The sequence below is a fragment of the Onychostruthus taczanowskii genome, unplaced genomic scaffold (genome assembly GCF_017590055.1).
Source record: "Onychostruthus taczanowskii isolate IOZ18803 unplaced genomic scaffold, ASM1759005v1 scaffold5, whole genome shotgun sequence".
Lineage (NCBI taxonomy): Eukaryota > Metazoa > Chordata > Aves > Passeriformes > Passeridae > Onychostruthus > Onychostruthus taczanowskii.
The window spans coordinates 9,526,910-9,541,933 of NW_024502568.1; the positions used below are offsets into that span (position 1 = coordinate 9,526,910).

At 39.9% G+C, this 15,024-nt stretch overlaps 1 protein-coding gene across 7 annotated transcripts in view; it reads left to right on the forward strand.

The window, feature by feature from the left end:
- ADD3 (adducin 3) overlaps positions 1-15,024 on the forward strand; it is a 92,485-nt gene that overhangs the window by 4,865 nt on the left and 72,596 nt on the right. Inside the window, exon 2 of one of the 7 annotated variants that reach the window (XM_041415371.1) lies at positions 434-488. The exons of 5 other annotated variants lie outside the window; for them this stretch is intronic. The gene's annotated coding sequence lies outside the window, so the exon portion shown is untranslated. Of the gene's footprint in view, positions 1-433; positions 489-7,445; positions 7,633-15,024 lie in introns of all 7 variants that reach the window. One more of the 7 variants, XM_041415373.1, reaches the window with a different exon arrangement.

The following is a 15,024-nucleotide window of genomic DNA, read 5'->3' on the forward strand; positions in this document are numbered from 1 at the left end:
GATTTTTTTTTTTTTTTTTTTTTTTTTTTCTTTCTTTCTTTTTTTTCTTTTTTTTTTTTAATATTATGCATATATTCAAGTGTTAAGTTTCATTGTTTTGGGTTTTTTGACTTTCTTTTTTCTTGTAGAAAACAAGTATCCCTCTGCATGTCATTCATTGCTATTACACTGAAAACAACCTAGGTTAGAGGCCAGGTGGACCTGCATGTTCTGTTTGCAAGTGCACAGTAAATGTCAGCCCTGGAAGGACACCTGCATGTGTCCTGTGGTAAACAGAGTGCAAAATAGGAAAGCTTACTCGATGGGTAAAACTTGCTTAACTATTCAATGCAGTCAAAATAAGGAAGGAAAAAATACAATTGTAAATATATATTTTATTTCCCCCTGCAAATGTAGACCAGCTTTTTTTTTTTTTTTTTTTTTTGTTGGACAGCTCTAGAAGTCTTGGCAGAATGCTGTGGGAGCAGTTTGGTACTGAAGTTGTCTGTGTGAGTCAAATAAATAGTTTCTAGAGCAATGTAAATTATAAATTGGCTGGGTTCAAAGAGACTGCTGGTATTAATGTAAGTCATTTCATATAATCCAGTATCCCAGTACTGTCTTAACAACCCATATGATGTTTTAGTCTTTATGGCTGTATATACAAAAAACCTCTGTATTTATAAAGAGCATCACTAAGGCCACAAAGTCAAGTATTTGAAAGCTGGGTAATGCTTTCCAAAGAAAATATCCTCAATTTAAAAATTAAATTACGGCATTGGAAAGTACACTTAGGAGCCCTGATGTCAGAAAGAGAGAAGTGTTTTGGCTCAGACGCTTCAGATCTAGCAGACACTTAGCAGAGACAACCTTCAGCCTAACATGAAAAATTAGGTGAAATTGAAAATAGAATTTTGGGACGGAAACAGTGGACAATACTAGGCAGTGCATCCAGCTCTGTCTAGAACTGAACACAATAACTCAAAAGTAGTGACCTCACAAGTACCTCTGTTTTTTCCTGACTCAGATACACAGACATTTTTAGGAGTGTTAATGAATTGTATAACAATTTCTCCAGGCTCGTGATCAATGCTAAAACAGGAGTAAACCACAATTTAAGCAAGCTGCCTTTCAATATTATTTAAATTATTGCTCCACACCAGGCAACATACCATATTTGCTGTGTATCCTAAACCACCAAAACCTAACCTAATTTTTTTTTCTTGCAACATACAGACTTTATACAGTATTTGAAGGTGTGCCCTGTGGAAGGTCAGATCAAGTTTTCTCAAATGATTGTTTTCAGCTGTATTGACTAGAGTTCTTTGAAGGTGCTGAGATTTAGTGTGTAAGAACTTGTATATGAAAATAATACCTGGCATTCCTATGCTACATTAGCCTATGTAGCTCTCCTGACACAGCATTACTGCAATAATAAATTAATACCTAGTTCAATATATATTTCTGTTACTGTGTTTAAATTGTGATAGTACCCACAACAAGCCTGTCATCCTATTTCAGATCTTGATTGCAGATGAAGCTTTGCATAAATACCTGGTTAAGGGATAATTGTCTTCATAGTGTTCACAGTTAATCTGTACAATTTCTGGCTTTCACTTGCAACTGTCTTTAAATGCCTAAATATGTCTAAACATACAGGCAAAGGCAAAATACTCCTGGTAACTCAAATGTTTTTGGACCCAGCCATCAGGGCAGAAGTCAAAGATGTTCATGATCTTTAATTCATCCACTAAATAGAAGCTGTTCCCCACTAGAGCAAATTGTGTATTTTCAGACCAAAGTCTGTGTAACCTTCTTATTCCTAAAGTTACTGAGGTTGTAAAAGCGTTTGTGGGTGTGTGTTAATTTTCTTTCACCCATTCCCATCAGTGGGCATAATACTGAATACAAATGAGATTTCTTACTGATGTGCTGGTTGGAATGGGTTGGCTGTGCAGAGCTTTGTCTTTGACACGTAGCTGACTTGGCACTCAAAGGACACGTGCATGTGCTGTGTTAAATGGCTTAAGGACTGGAGTGACACAGTTGGAGAGCTTGGCAGATACCTCTGTGTGTGCATGATTTGGAACAAAAACCACCCTATTGTAAGACAAACTGTCCAAAGTAGATCTCTCAGTCAAAATTTCATAAATATTTTTATTGCAAAGATTTAATTCTGAGCATCCCAAGAAGAAAAAAGGACTTGTGATGCATGTTTTAATAATGGCTGGTACAATATTATGTAAAGCCAAGTATGTCTGTAACCAGCAAAGCCCTCTTTAGGTGTTTGTTTTGTTCCTTATCAACCTGATCACAATTATGGGTCTAGTATAGAGCAGGAAAAAAATGGAGAAGAATTTGCAAATACATTGAAATTTATGGTGTTTCAAAATACATAAATGAACCCAACACAAAAGCAAACCAAGTGGTCTGGCAGTCAGGTTCCCCCCTCCATTTTTTTACTCTGTTTCAAACTTTGTTTAAATACTTCTGCAGCATGCAGAGAGATTGAATACATCTGTGTAGTGCTAGCATGAGCGAGTCTGTGCTCAAAAACAGGTTAGTTAAAAAAAAAAGAAAATCTTGAAATGAATCCAGGTAGCTTCCTAGTTAAAACATATCAAATAACATAAAGTATGTGAACTCAAGACAACTCAGTTTAACTATATAAAACATTCAAGCTGTAAAGCATCAGGAGGTTTTTTTATAGGTGCCTGGATAATTTGCCCTGAAGTGGCAGGGGGGCAGATTGGGTTGGTTCCCTTTTTACATCAGATGTTTTCCTGTGAGCCAAGAACTTGGGGAGAAACTGAAATACTGCTTCCTCTTTAAAGGCTTGTTGCATATACATTATGCTCTTTGTGTGTGCTTGCTTAAACTTAGATTTTTTTAAAGATCCATGCCCCTCGTTTTAACTTAAAGTCCTAAGACAGCTCCTGGTTAAGGGCTGGATTTCAAAGACTGCTTAGTTCTTCTCAAGCACCACACCATTCAAAATGGAAACTTTTGCTGTCTGGTCAGCAGAAAGTGTTCTTTTTTCCTTGTCATTTCTAGCATGAGTGTTTTATTGCATGTCAATGCTTCTAATCAAATCAAGTGGCACTTAATGTATTGTCTGGTGGGATCCTGTGTCCTTCAAAGTATCTTAGGTGTGAAAGTCTCCAGCTGCCTGAGTCAAGGCACTGTCTCCAAGCAGTGGACCCAAAGTGGCTGATGGAGGCCGTTCAGCGTGGTTATTTCTTCCTTACCAGAGAGGTGTCATCCAGCAATGGTGGTCAACACTTCAGTCCAATGCTTTGGGGAATCTTTGCTTAGATGTGGAGATTTCTATCTGAGGAGAGATTTGGCAAACACACAGAAGAGACCTCGGGGTGAGAGGAGGGAATGGGGACAGGGGGAAGGAGCGCTCTGCTCCGCAGGCAGGGCCAGCAGGAGCCCAGGCTCGTCCAGTGCTCCCACTGCCAGCAGCTTCATCTGCCTGCTCCTTTCCAGAGCTGGAGGAGCAGACAGCCTGGGCCATGTGTATCAGCAGAGCTGTGTGTGCATGGTCCCTTTCCAAGGAGCTCGAGTGCTGTATGGCACTTGTCACCGAGCTTGGGTCTGTGAACTGTTTCACAGGAACCCACGGGACAGACCAAGTGTATTGGTCTTATTGTCCCAATACTTGTCTTAGGAGATTCTCTCTCTCCACTGGAAAAGTTATCAGTTTCCTTGCTGAAAAGGGATGGAATTCTCCCCTTTATGGGAAAAATATATAAAAATTAAAACAAAAACTCCCACATGTATCGCTTCCTTTCCTATTAATACTAGCTAGTATATTGCATAAAACTAATGTACGTGCAATGTTGATTAAAAATAATTGGCTAATGGTGAGAGTAAGAATAAAAAATTATTTATAGCCTGGGCTAGCCTTTAACAAGAGAAAATAGCTTGAGGTATACCATGTAACACTAGTGTCTGGCTACTATCGAACATGCTGCAAATATATAGTAACAGATATTGTGTGCAGTAAATTTATCTTTGTAGTAGAAACCTGATGTTGTTGCTATTCCCAGGGGCTAAGTTGAATTACATTATTACCGAGGCTGAGCTAACAGAGCTTTGCTTATAGTATACATACAGACAAGGCGGTTCTTCACAGAGAGGTGACCTCTGCTGTATTTTGGTTTCAGATTTCACAGGAACCCATTTCAAAGTTTTTAGCTTCAGTCCACACCCTGCTGGTAGCTAGCTATAAAACTCTCTTTGAAGTAAGTTAAAAAAAAAAAAAAGTCTGTCCTTTATTACTTTAATAAAGTCAGATAAAGGTCATTTGTTTACTCCTTTTGTGATATACACTGCTGCCGCTGTTCCTTGTCAATATAAGTGATACTTGAAAGATGGAACTAAAGCTACAGAATTACTGGTTGCAGTGTGCAAATGCATAGTGTAAGTAATTATCTTTGTTATGGGTCTTTTGTTTATTAGTTAACCTGGAGAATGTGCACAAGCATAGATTTGTGCTAGGGAAGCTATTATGGTTGACATGGCATGATGTAGTGTACTCCCTCCAAGGTTATTCCACCCTCTCTCTAAACTTTTTTTGTGTTTCTCTCTCTCTCTCTCCAAAACCAATTTAAAGAGCCAAATTAAAGCCCTGTAATCCTATTTAAGAGCCCTGTTGAATAAGAAGTCTGCATGTCACTGTTCCAATAAATATAATCACCTCTTTAGTGCAGTCTCCCCTCTCTAGGACAGATTTCCATCTGATTGAAATCCTTGGGTTGTACATTGCAACCAAGCTCAAGGGGATATCCTGCTCTTCCCTCCTGGCCCTGTGGTCCTGCCTCATCCTCTCTTGTGTAAGCCCTGCTGCTTGCTGAACTTGTGCAATTCGCTGTGAATTGCAGAAAAGCTCCTCTCCCCCCTCTGACTGCATTAACTCTCTTTAAGAAGTTGAATTAACTCAAGAGAGGGTTGAGTGAGCACTAGGTGTGTACAAGGTGTCAAAGGCAATGGGGAGAAGCAGGGAGAGGGGGGGTAAGAAGATGGGGCACTGTCAGCACAGGTGGGCTCCAGCCCCACAATCCTGGCGTGGTGATGCTCTGCAGCCGGGCGCTGCCTGCAGCACTGGGAGGTGTCAGTGAGTCTTCTGCAAGGGAACTGGCTGGTAGGAGAGCAAGAGTGATCAAATAATTGCTCTGGGCTTTGAGATACAATGCATCCACCCGCAGATTGCAAGGTTCTCCCTTACCCCCCCGAGTGCTCAGAATCTGAGGAGGAGCAGTCGTGTTTAAAGGGAGATTGTGGGATAAATGCAATGTTTTGGCAAAACAACACAATTTCAAAAATATTTTAATAAAAAATAATCTCAGCATGCTAGGCTATATGGCTCCCATATCCCAGCCCTGCCAGTGGGTGACAGTCCTGTGTGGTGTGCTGGTCTTTGGCACTTGGTGTTGCTTTCCACAGCAGCCTTCCCTTGCCTCCAGAGCCTGCAGTATCCATGCATAGCACAAGATGCACTAGATTTTCTATAGTAAAATTCAAAGGTTTGCACTGCTGAGTAGTGTAAACCATTGCTTCTTTTTCTTTATTTCATAAGTTATATATAAGAAGTGGAGGCTAAATACTGCCATTATTTAGAGAACTTTATTACATCAAGTAGGCCACACTGTCTGTATGTATAGAACAAATTCTTTCTTTGGTGAGAGGGGAGGGTGGGGCTGCTCTTGGTTCTAGTAATGAACTTTTGCATATGTTTACAAGATAACTTTAGATATAAAGAATTCAGAATGCCATTGAAGAAAATGTATACAAATAAGTTGCTTAGCATATCTCAGCGAGCCACCCAAAATGCTAATTCTGGCTTGCAGCCTCTTACGTGCCTTTGACAATGGCATTGCCTCTCTTCTTCCATCCAGGTTCTCATCAGTTAAACAATGTGTGAGAAATCCTGGCAGAAGAATTGTTTTAGGAGTGTAATGCTGAGTTCCTAACAGCAGAAAGCTCTTTGCTGTTGGAGTTGACTGAAATGGTTCCAGTGCATCTCTGTGCAGGTGGTGGGTGATACAAGCTCTCAGTGTGAACAGCTGTCCTGCAGATAGCACTTTACTGTCTCCAGTGCCAGGTCCTCCCAGCTTTCTCCTGCACCTCTCTTCTCCTGTTTTCTCCTAGCTACAGAGAAGGATTGTCTTCCAAAGTTTGCATTTTCTGTTTCATATGATATGCAGGCTTCAGTGTAGAGACTTAAGGAGTCTTATCAAAGTAATACTGGCTCAGTCAGAGTAAAGATGCTTTAGTTAAATAGACTATGGCTGTGTTTAAAAATAACTGCTCTAGCTGTGTCAGCGTGTTGGACGACCTGATACTGACTGCAACAGAAAGAGCTTCTGAAAATTACTTTGCCTGTTGCAGTATTGCCCCAGTGTGAACTTGGTTTCTTTGGTAGCATTTCAGTGTTAGATAAACCAAAACAGAACCCCCACATTTTAAAAGTGAGCAGCCAAATGGCTTCAGATGGAGCTTGTTGTAGTGGGCACCTTTTGAATGCACAAACAGGAGCAGCAGCAGTTTTGCTCTCGTTCACACTGTGAACAAGCAGTGCCTGTGTTTGGTTCAAACACCACCCTCATTTAAGCTCAGTTAGTTTTGGGTTCTCAGCTGGTCGATGTTTGTAGTAGAAAGTTGGTGTGGGTATCTTCCAGCCCGAGATCTGTGCGTGAGTGCCATGCTTGCACACGTGTAGCCTGTTGCTTTCTTATAACAATATAGTGTGTGGAGGGGCTTTCCTGTGCAATTGTTTCATTTTGCCCCAGCCCTGGTGTGTCTCTGACTTCTGCTGCCTTTCTGAAGACTCATTTAAAGCACTGATGTTCTTAAAAAATCTGGCTGATGAGAATTTTTTGAAAATACTTTGTGTATCTGAAATTTATCCTGTGTTTTACAGTTCTTGTCATGTGCGGGTTTTCTGTCCTTTTTTTTTTCTTGGCAAGGAAGACAGTATTACATTCTTGTACCAAGAGGAAGAGTATTAAGCCTACTCATAAAAAGAAGATTTATTATCAAATGTAGTTTTTCATTTTGTCCATTGGAATTATTTTTTTTTCAACTCTAACCATACCCAGATTACTGGCTTCATTCATACAGTCGTTGTATCAAGTTTGGATGCTGTCTTTGTTAAATTATGGCTCCTGAGGGTTTTCTGTTACAGAGGTTTCTTCAGTCAGGGGAAATGAGGGTATAATAAGGAGGATTCAAGGACTGGACACAATGATTCCATATAACTGAAACAAACAATGCCAGATTTGGCTGATGTTGGATTTTCCATCAAACTTTTTTATTGGCGTTCATTCATCTTACTTTAAGCAGAGTTTAAAATTGAGGCACTTTGAGTGCCTGAAGGAACTGAGGGACCAATAGCAGATGATTTGGGCAATACTTTTAATCACTATATCCTATCTTCATGCATTTATTTTGAATTCCAGCTTACTCAGGAAGTTGCCTTGATTCAAATGCCATTAGAGCAGTAAATCCAACAGGAGCCATCCAGATTCACTGAAAGGACTGTCACTAAATGCAGTGCAACAGACCTGACTGTGCCTGGGGTTTCTGAAACACTGATTCCAAGCATTGAGCTCATGCTTAGTGAGAAGAGTGCTGTTTCCTGGCAGAGTGAGTACCTGACCTTCATTTCTGTAGCCTCTCACTTGCTGCAACTCCGTTAGCTGATACTGGTATATTTTTTCTTTTACTACACTTATAAAATGTTATTAACTGTAATGTGCTAAAACAGGGATAAAATAATCAGAATGCACTTCAGGATGCAAGCAAAATTGCTGAGATTCTATAAATAAATGACTGTCAGCCAGAAATACAGTGTGAAGCAAGAACACAGGGTATGCCTGTAGCTTTCTGTCTTTCTCATGTTGGGCACTGCCAGAAGGAGAATGATGCTGAATCTGTTTTTCACTGCCTCTGCTATGCCAGAACATTGGTCTGTTGGGGTAGAGAGAGTGCACTACTGCAGTTTTCTGCAGACACTTCTCAAGGAGAGAGAGGAGAAAAAAACCCATAGCATTAGTTTTGACATTTACAAACTAAGAGATACTATATAAAGCTGAAGTTGAAACTTAGCTGTTGCTTAAATGTCCTTTTAATTATTTTAGAATGCTTTGGGGTGTTTTTCCCCACTCTTATTCTCAAAAACTTCTGTGTCTTTGCTCACCAATTGGTGAAATTGGATGCAGTGGTTGATAGCCAGTACAAAAACTCTTTCCTCTTCCCATCTTTTTCTGCATGTGCTCTTCAATATACCTTATCCAATTCTTTATTCACAGAAGTCTAGGAGAAACTTTCCTAATTAGGGAAGCTTTTTCTCTTATTAGGGTTCAATGGCATAACTTTAACTTCTGTTCCTGCATCTTTTCTACCTTTAGTGGCTTAGAAGTAAAAATTAAAGCCCTTACAGTGGTCTAGCATGTAGCACTTTGGAGGATGAAAATTAGATTCGCCGTGGAGCAAAAAGCTGTATGTGATTTGAGATTAGCACTTGCAGTGCATCAGCATTATGGTCAAATTTATTGGACACATTGTTTTTAGTTTTTTTATGCAATATGTGGTAAAAGAGGATTCTGCTTGGTAAAAGAACGAAAGCAAGCTGACAGAAGTAAAACTACATATTGCCCCAAGGATAAAATTTTAGAAATGTTTCTCTGGATTCCAGCAATGGGCATTACATAAGAAAGAAAAAAAAGTCTGCCCTGAAGTGCCCAAGTTATTGAAGTTTTTGTAAAAATAGGATTTGTCTGTCCAGAAATTTATTGCAATGTCTACTTCTGACCAGAGGTGACACGAGTATGGATGTTTTGTAAATTCCTACTCATCTACAGGAACCTGTGGCTTTTGAGGCTGCAAGGTTGTGTAACTTGGTGTGAAAAACATAAAAGGTTGCAGCTGATATCTTCAAATTATTTATTTACCTTGCAGTTGTGTGAAATTAAGTTTCCTGAGAGGTCTGAGTGATGTTATTTACTGTAAGAGGATCTGATCTTGTAGTTGTTTGTTCTTTGTGGTAAGCACAAAGACCAAAGATCTGAACTAGCACAAATGACCAAAAGTGTGCAATTGTGCACTCTCTAAGAGTGCTCTCTTTGGTGTATTGATAGATCAGCATTGAGGGGTGGTGGTTGTAAAAGCAGAAAGGAGAACTGTCATCACTGTGAGATGCAGTGACTTCTTGTAGCAACTTGTGGGGAGGAATTTGCACTGGACTCAGACCCACACTCATACCCCAGATGTTCTCTTGAGCCACAGCTCTTTCTTTGGCTCAGCCCCTGAGGGAGCAGAAAGGCAGGAGGTATTCACACAGCACTATTTGTGGCCAGCCAGGGCTTTCCCCTTAATCACATTCCTGCTTTGAATTGCTATTTGGAGAACACTCTAAGGATGCTGGAAGCCTTAAAACAAGGCAAACTCAGGGCTTGGCTGGCTAATTAAGGTGCCCCAGCAGAGCAGTGAATAGCTCACTTGGGTTGTTACGCCTGCATACAGATTCTTGGTAGAGGGGCCTGGATCTGTGGGTCCTCTCAGCTCTGTGCAGATAGCACCCAGATAACAACTCTCTGTTAATTCTCAGATCATTATTCAGATTGCTGTTATATTTAAATATTCTGTCTGCATTTTGGCTCAATCTCTCAGAAGACTTGGATTGTGAGGGGGTTTTTTTTCAAACTTTTTAACACAAGCTGTGTAAGTGCTGCAGTATGTTATTTTTCTCTTTTTTAAGGTATTTTATCCCATACTGATGTGACAGCTGTTCATGTTCACCCATCTTGGCAACAGTTAAACCTTTCATGTGAAGTAGTTGGCAGCTGGTAGATGAATGATGGTTTTGCCATTGATTCATTAATGTGCCCAGAAACCACCTGTAAGGTTTTGGGTTCTCAAGAAATTCCATTTATTTTCTTCCTTCTGAAGAAAATAAACAAATACACGCATATCTTCATTTGTTTCTCCTATCCCTGTCTGTAGCTAGGCTTCTCAAACTGGTGTTTCTTTTATGTTTAACGAAAAGGCTTTGCTAGCAAGGCTTCTGTTATAAATAGTAGGAAGTGCACCTACACATCAGGGCTCTCTTTTTAAGTGAGGCTGTAGCAGTTGCAGTTGGGAGGTGATTTTTGAATACTCTGCAGATAGACTGCATGGTGGGCAGAGCCTCTCACCTGCATGACACCCACAAACCAAAGTAGCTGCCACACTTGGGTGAGAGCACAGCTGAGCTTCAGAGCTTGGGCACTTCAGCAGCCTCTCTCACTGACAGAACCTTTTCCTCGTGGAGCAGGAGCAAGTGCTCTGCTCACCTCTGGGCTCGGAGTGTTTGTTTGTCCATCCTGGCCAGAGCTTCCTCTCTGGACAAGGTGTAACCACACTTTAAATCAACCTGATTCCCCACTAAAGACAGTGTTTCTCCAACCATGCATATGTATTTAATCCTGTTGAAAATGATTCTCAAAACAGATGTTTAAAGCTCTTGTTAAAGGTCACTTGGGACATTTTAAATAGTTGTGTAAAATTCCAGTTGCCTCATTGTCCTGTCTGCAGAAGCAAGTAGCAATGTACCTGTTGATTAGAAATTGGCTGGTCATGAGAGGATTTTAAAATTTTACCTCCATTCACATCATCTGACACGGAATTTCTTAGGTGAAAGTAGGACTTTTCCCTGTTTTGATTTTTATTTTTTAAGTTTTTCATAATTTCATATGACCTGTTTAATACCTGCTTGGAAAAAATAATCTAGATTAATCAAATATATGAGCTTTACCAATAAATGTAGATGCTCCTAAGTGGCGCTGTGCTCTGGAAGAGTTAGTTTTGTTTTTTAAAGGCCTAATCAAAAGATAATTTGAGGAAAGGGGTTGCTTTCTTTTCAACTGTTGGTTCTCAGTGATGTTAGTGGTAGTTAACTAACCCAGCTTTTCAAGTATTTCCCTTCCTTCTATAAATACATTGCTAAGGGAACAGTCTCAGTAACCACTGAACATTTTGGGGGTTTACTACTTTAGCTTCATATGCTCATGGATGGGGAGTGAGAGTAATGATTATAAAGAGAGACAATTTTTCTTAAGCACTGGAATCTCTATTCATATGAATGAGAACTTGTCTGATCTAATTCAGAAGTGTGTTTGTTAAGAGGACTGTTCTTAATTAATTCAATACTTGGATATCAAATATGGTGAAAATCTCTTGGGTTCAGATGTGGAATGGTGCAGTCAGTCTTTCTGTACTGTTTCTTTTCTGTTTTGAAAAGAGTTTGAGCTTTTTTCTAATTTTCTTGAGGCTCTAGATAGGATTTTATAAATCAACAAGCATGAAACAGTGGAGTTCTTATTCAGACTTCACTGATTTTGAATTTAAAACTTTTCTCTTGCTTCTGTTCTTTTTGGTGGTTGCTCAGGGTTTTATTAGAACTAAACAACCTTTTATATCTTAAGCAATCCTATAGTACACAAATTAAATCTTTATATTTTAATTGCCTTACTAAGAGCTCTCTAAATTTGTAAGAGGTTTCAAGGATGATATTATTAATCAAAAACTTTGATATGTTTCAGCTGACTTTTAATTTTCTCTACTTAAAACACTACAAATAGTTGCTTACAGTATCTACAGTTTCCACAGTTCTGCAAGCAGAGTTGCAGTAAGTATTTTTGCACTTTGAAAATCAAATTACAAGTCAGGTGCAGTGCTAGCTAAGTATTGTTTGTGGCAGGGAAGCTCAGTCTAGACTTAGTTGTAACCTGCATCGTTGCCTTCTCACAGCTGGTATAGCAGTGGGCTGCTACAAAGCAGGGTTTCCTCAGTGCATGCTATGGGGTTTTTTTGTAAGAGTGTGCCTGAATTTTTTTTTTGGTGGATTTGTGAAAGGGGAAGGCATGCAACTTTTTCAGTTCTAGGAAACATTTCTTTGTGAGTTAGGAGTCTTAGAGAAAAACACAGAAAATGGGTGAAATTCACATAGAGAGAATTTTTCCCTAAACACTGGGTTCAGGATGTAGGCCACATCTGTAATCATGTTTTTAGAAATGAGTCCATATTAAATGGATTCTCTGCCAACAACATCTGGTTGCACTTTATGTACGTGTTTTCTTTCATAGAGAAAGCAAACCATATGACATAACCCCAGTCAGATAAAATGATTGTTTATAATACTTTGTTTATTTATATAGCACCACAAGATGAAATACATCTTCATCTGAAAAACCTTGCAGCAGATTACCAAGGTGAGCAGATGACATCTGCATTTCCAGATGGCTGGTTTGGGGAACTGTGTTGTGTGGTTTATAAGCCCTGCTTAAAGGCATATAAAATTAGTAGCTGAATTTGCTAATTGAATGGGGGCTGATAATTCCAGGTGCCTTCTTGGGGAGTGTCCCACATTCTGTAGTGGGACTGTGATGCTGGAAGTGCTCCTGGTGCATTGCATGGGGTCAGAAGGAGCATTACTGTGCGGTGACAAACCTTCACAGACACAATGCCTTTTAGGACTGGTGGTAACGCTCTGGTAGTGGCCACTGCTCTGAGTGAAACTTGAGAGCAGTGATTTGCTTTTATTAAAATGGCCAGCCCTGCAGTTGCTGTGCTGAACATGAATTGCTCAGACTAATTTCAGCAGGCTGATCTTAACTGTGCTCTTAGAAGTGGCTTCTTTGCTTACAAAACAAGCTGTCTGTGGGCTGGTAGTGGTCCAGCCTGGACTCACCTCTTGGGCTCTGCTTGGAAACAAGCCAAAAGATAAGAATTGGGAATACCTTGCAAACATCACAGGTGTGATATCCTGCATGAAAAAGTGTTGGGCTGCGATGCCCTGGGAGCAGGGGGAGCTGCAGTGGGGTTTCAGCTGCTGAGATCCCAACCAGCAGCTCTGCTCAGCGCGTGCCTGCCCAGGTATCGAAGGGTGTCAGCTGTGTCCTTGTCACATGAAAGCTGAGCCACCTGCAGCTGTAGATGAAGCTGTGTTTAACTGAGCATGGATGGTGCTGTACTTCTGAATCTGAGATATTTGGAAGGATCAATTTCCATGCAGCCTGCGATTATTTCAGAAATAGCTTCATGTATCAAAAGCTCGGTGGGAGCTTTTCTAGCCTGCCAGACTTTGTGTGTCAGTGAGGGACATACTGGGGAGGGAGGCAAATGTCATCTGCTGCAGGGTTTGTTTCTTCCCTGAACAGGCTCCTATCAAATGTGCTCAAGGAAAGAGCATTTTGACAATTTGTACCCAGATAAAGTATCCTTGTGTGCTTGATGATCTCGACTGAGATCCAGGGTGTCTTTTATTTTGCGTTTCTCAACTGATTATTCATACACTAAAGCTGCTTAGAATATGCAGTACTCAACAAGTAATAATTTATTTGACTCTTCATTGCAACTGATTAACTTTTCTGGTAACACCATAGCTTCTTTTTTTGAGTCAGTCAAAAAAAATGACAGTGGTTTAGAATAGATTTTTCTTGCATTACCCAAAAAACCCCAGAAATTTAAATATTGTGGCTATTAGACCTTTTTAAATTAGGCATCCTAATTAACAGAGCTAAACATGACTTAATTACTTAATGTAATTAACAGAATATCTATTACCTTTTTAGTTGTTAAGCTAAAAGGTTTTTACTCGAGTACAAGCTTTTGCTGTGCATGATGACCCTTTAAAGGCTTTTGGGACTCTGTCCAGCTGGCAGCTTGGCATTGCTGAGCAGATGTGGCTGGTCTCTGGAGAGCTGATCTCTCCTGCTTAGCTTTATTAATTCCTGACATTCATATTGATCTGTGGGTCCAAACAAAAGTAAAGAGTCTCAGGTGGAAGTGGCATAATGTGTAGCTTCCTGTTGGCCTTTTCCTGCTATTTTCAGGATATATTTTGCTATTATTAGTCTTAGCAGCTCTTATTTTGTTGTATGTGCATGTGCATGTTTTACTGTTTCTTGGCTTCGTATTCTGTTCTTGGTGATTCATAGAGCATCAAAATGCACAGAAATCATGTTCTCAGAACTTTGGAAGACCTCTCCAAGTAATTCTGCATGCTGGTTGTTCACAGGAAGCAAGTGGGCGTGCTGGAAGAGCATTCAATTTCCCAAAAGTGCTCATGATCACTCAGGAACTGCTGTGCAGCTCCCTTCTGAGAAGCATTCTTCACTTCTTCCAATTATTTAATAATTAAAATATTGAGGTTGGGAGGAAGTCCATTTTCCTGTAATAAGGATAGGTGGTGTAGAAAAAACTATTGAAAATGTGTGCTGATGGACTGAAGTTTGGGTTTCCTGAGATGTACTTTATTTCCATAAAAAGCAAATGGTAGTAAGTGTGACAATAAACTCGAATAGCAAGTGCCAGTTTTTTCTTAGTGTGGGGAGAGATATTCTGTGCATGGAAAGTCTTTGTGGGCCACCCATCAATGTATTATCATCACAGTAGTAAAATGAAGATATTTTAAAAAAATATTTATCAAATTCAAGAGGAAACATGAGGAGTTTATGAATAAGAGTATGACCAGAGCTGGCATGTTGGAGCCACTGATCACTGGTGGTTGCAGATGGGTTCTGAAGGTCACAGTGGAGCATGCCAGTGGGCTGTGGATTTCCCCCCTCAACCACACTCTGTCACAAATAAACATGGTGATTACTGCAGCAAAGGCTCTGCTCTGACACGCACTGCTGACCTCATCCCAAGAAACACACAGCACCAGCCAATTTCTGATATAGCTCGGGAAAAACATTTATTTAAATACTTACTGAAAACAGATGTTTGGAGTTTTGTTGGGGTATATTAAAGTCTTCTAAAAATTTAAAATCCTGAACTGTAATTATAGTAGCTGATAGTTTATACCTTTCCAATCCTTGGTCTCTGAGGCCATGCTTTGATAATTTCTCTAAGGGAAGCACTTGCTGGTCAGAAAGTGGATTCAGATTGAGACCACCCAATAGTCACTGAGTAGAAGTCACAGCAATATGTGTGTTTTCATTTAGTATAAACATTTTTAACTTAATGACTTCCTGTTTCTAAGGATGAGAATAATCT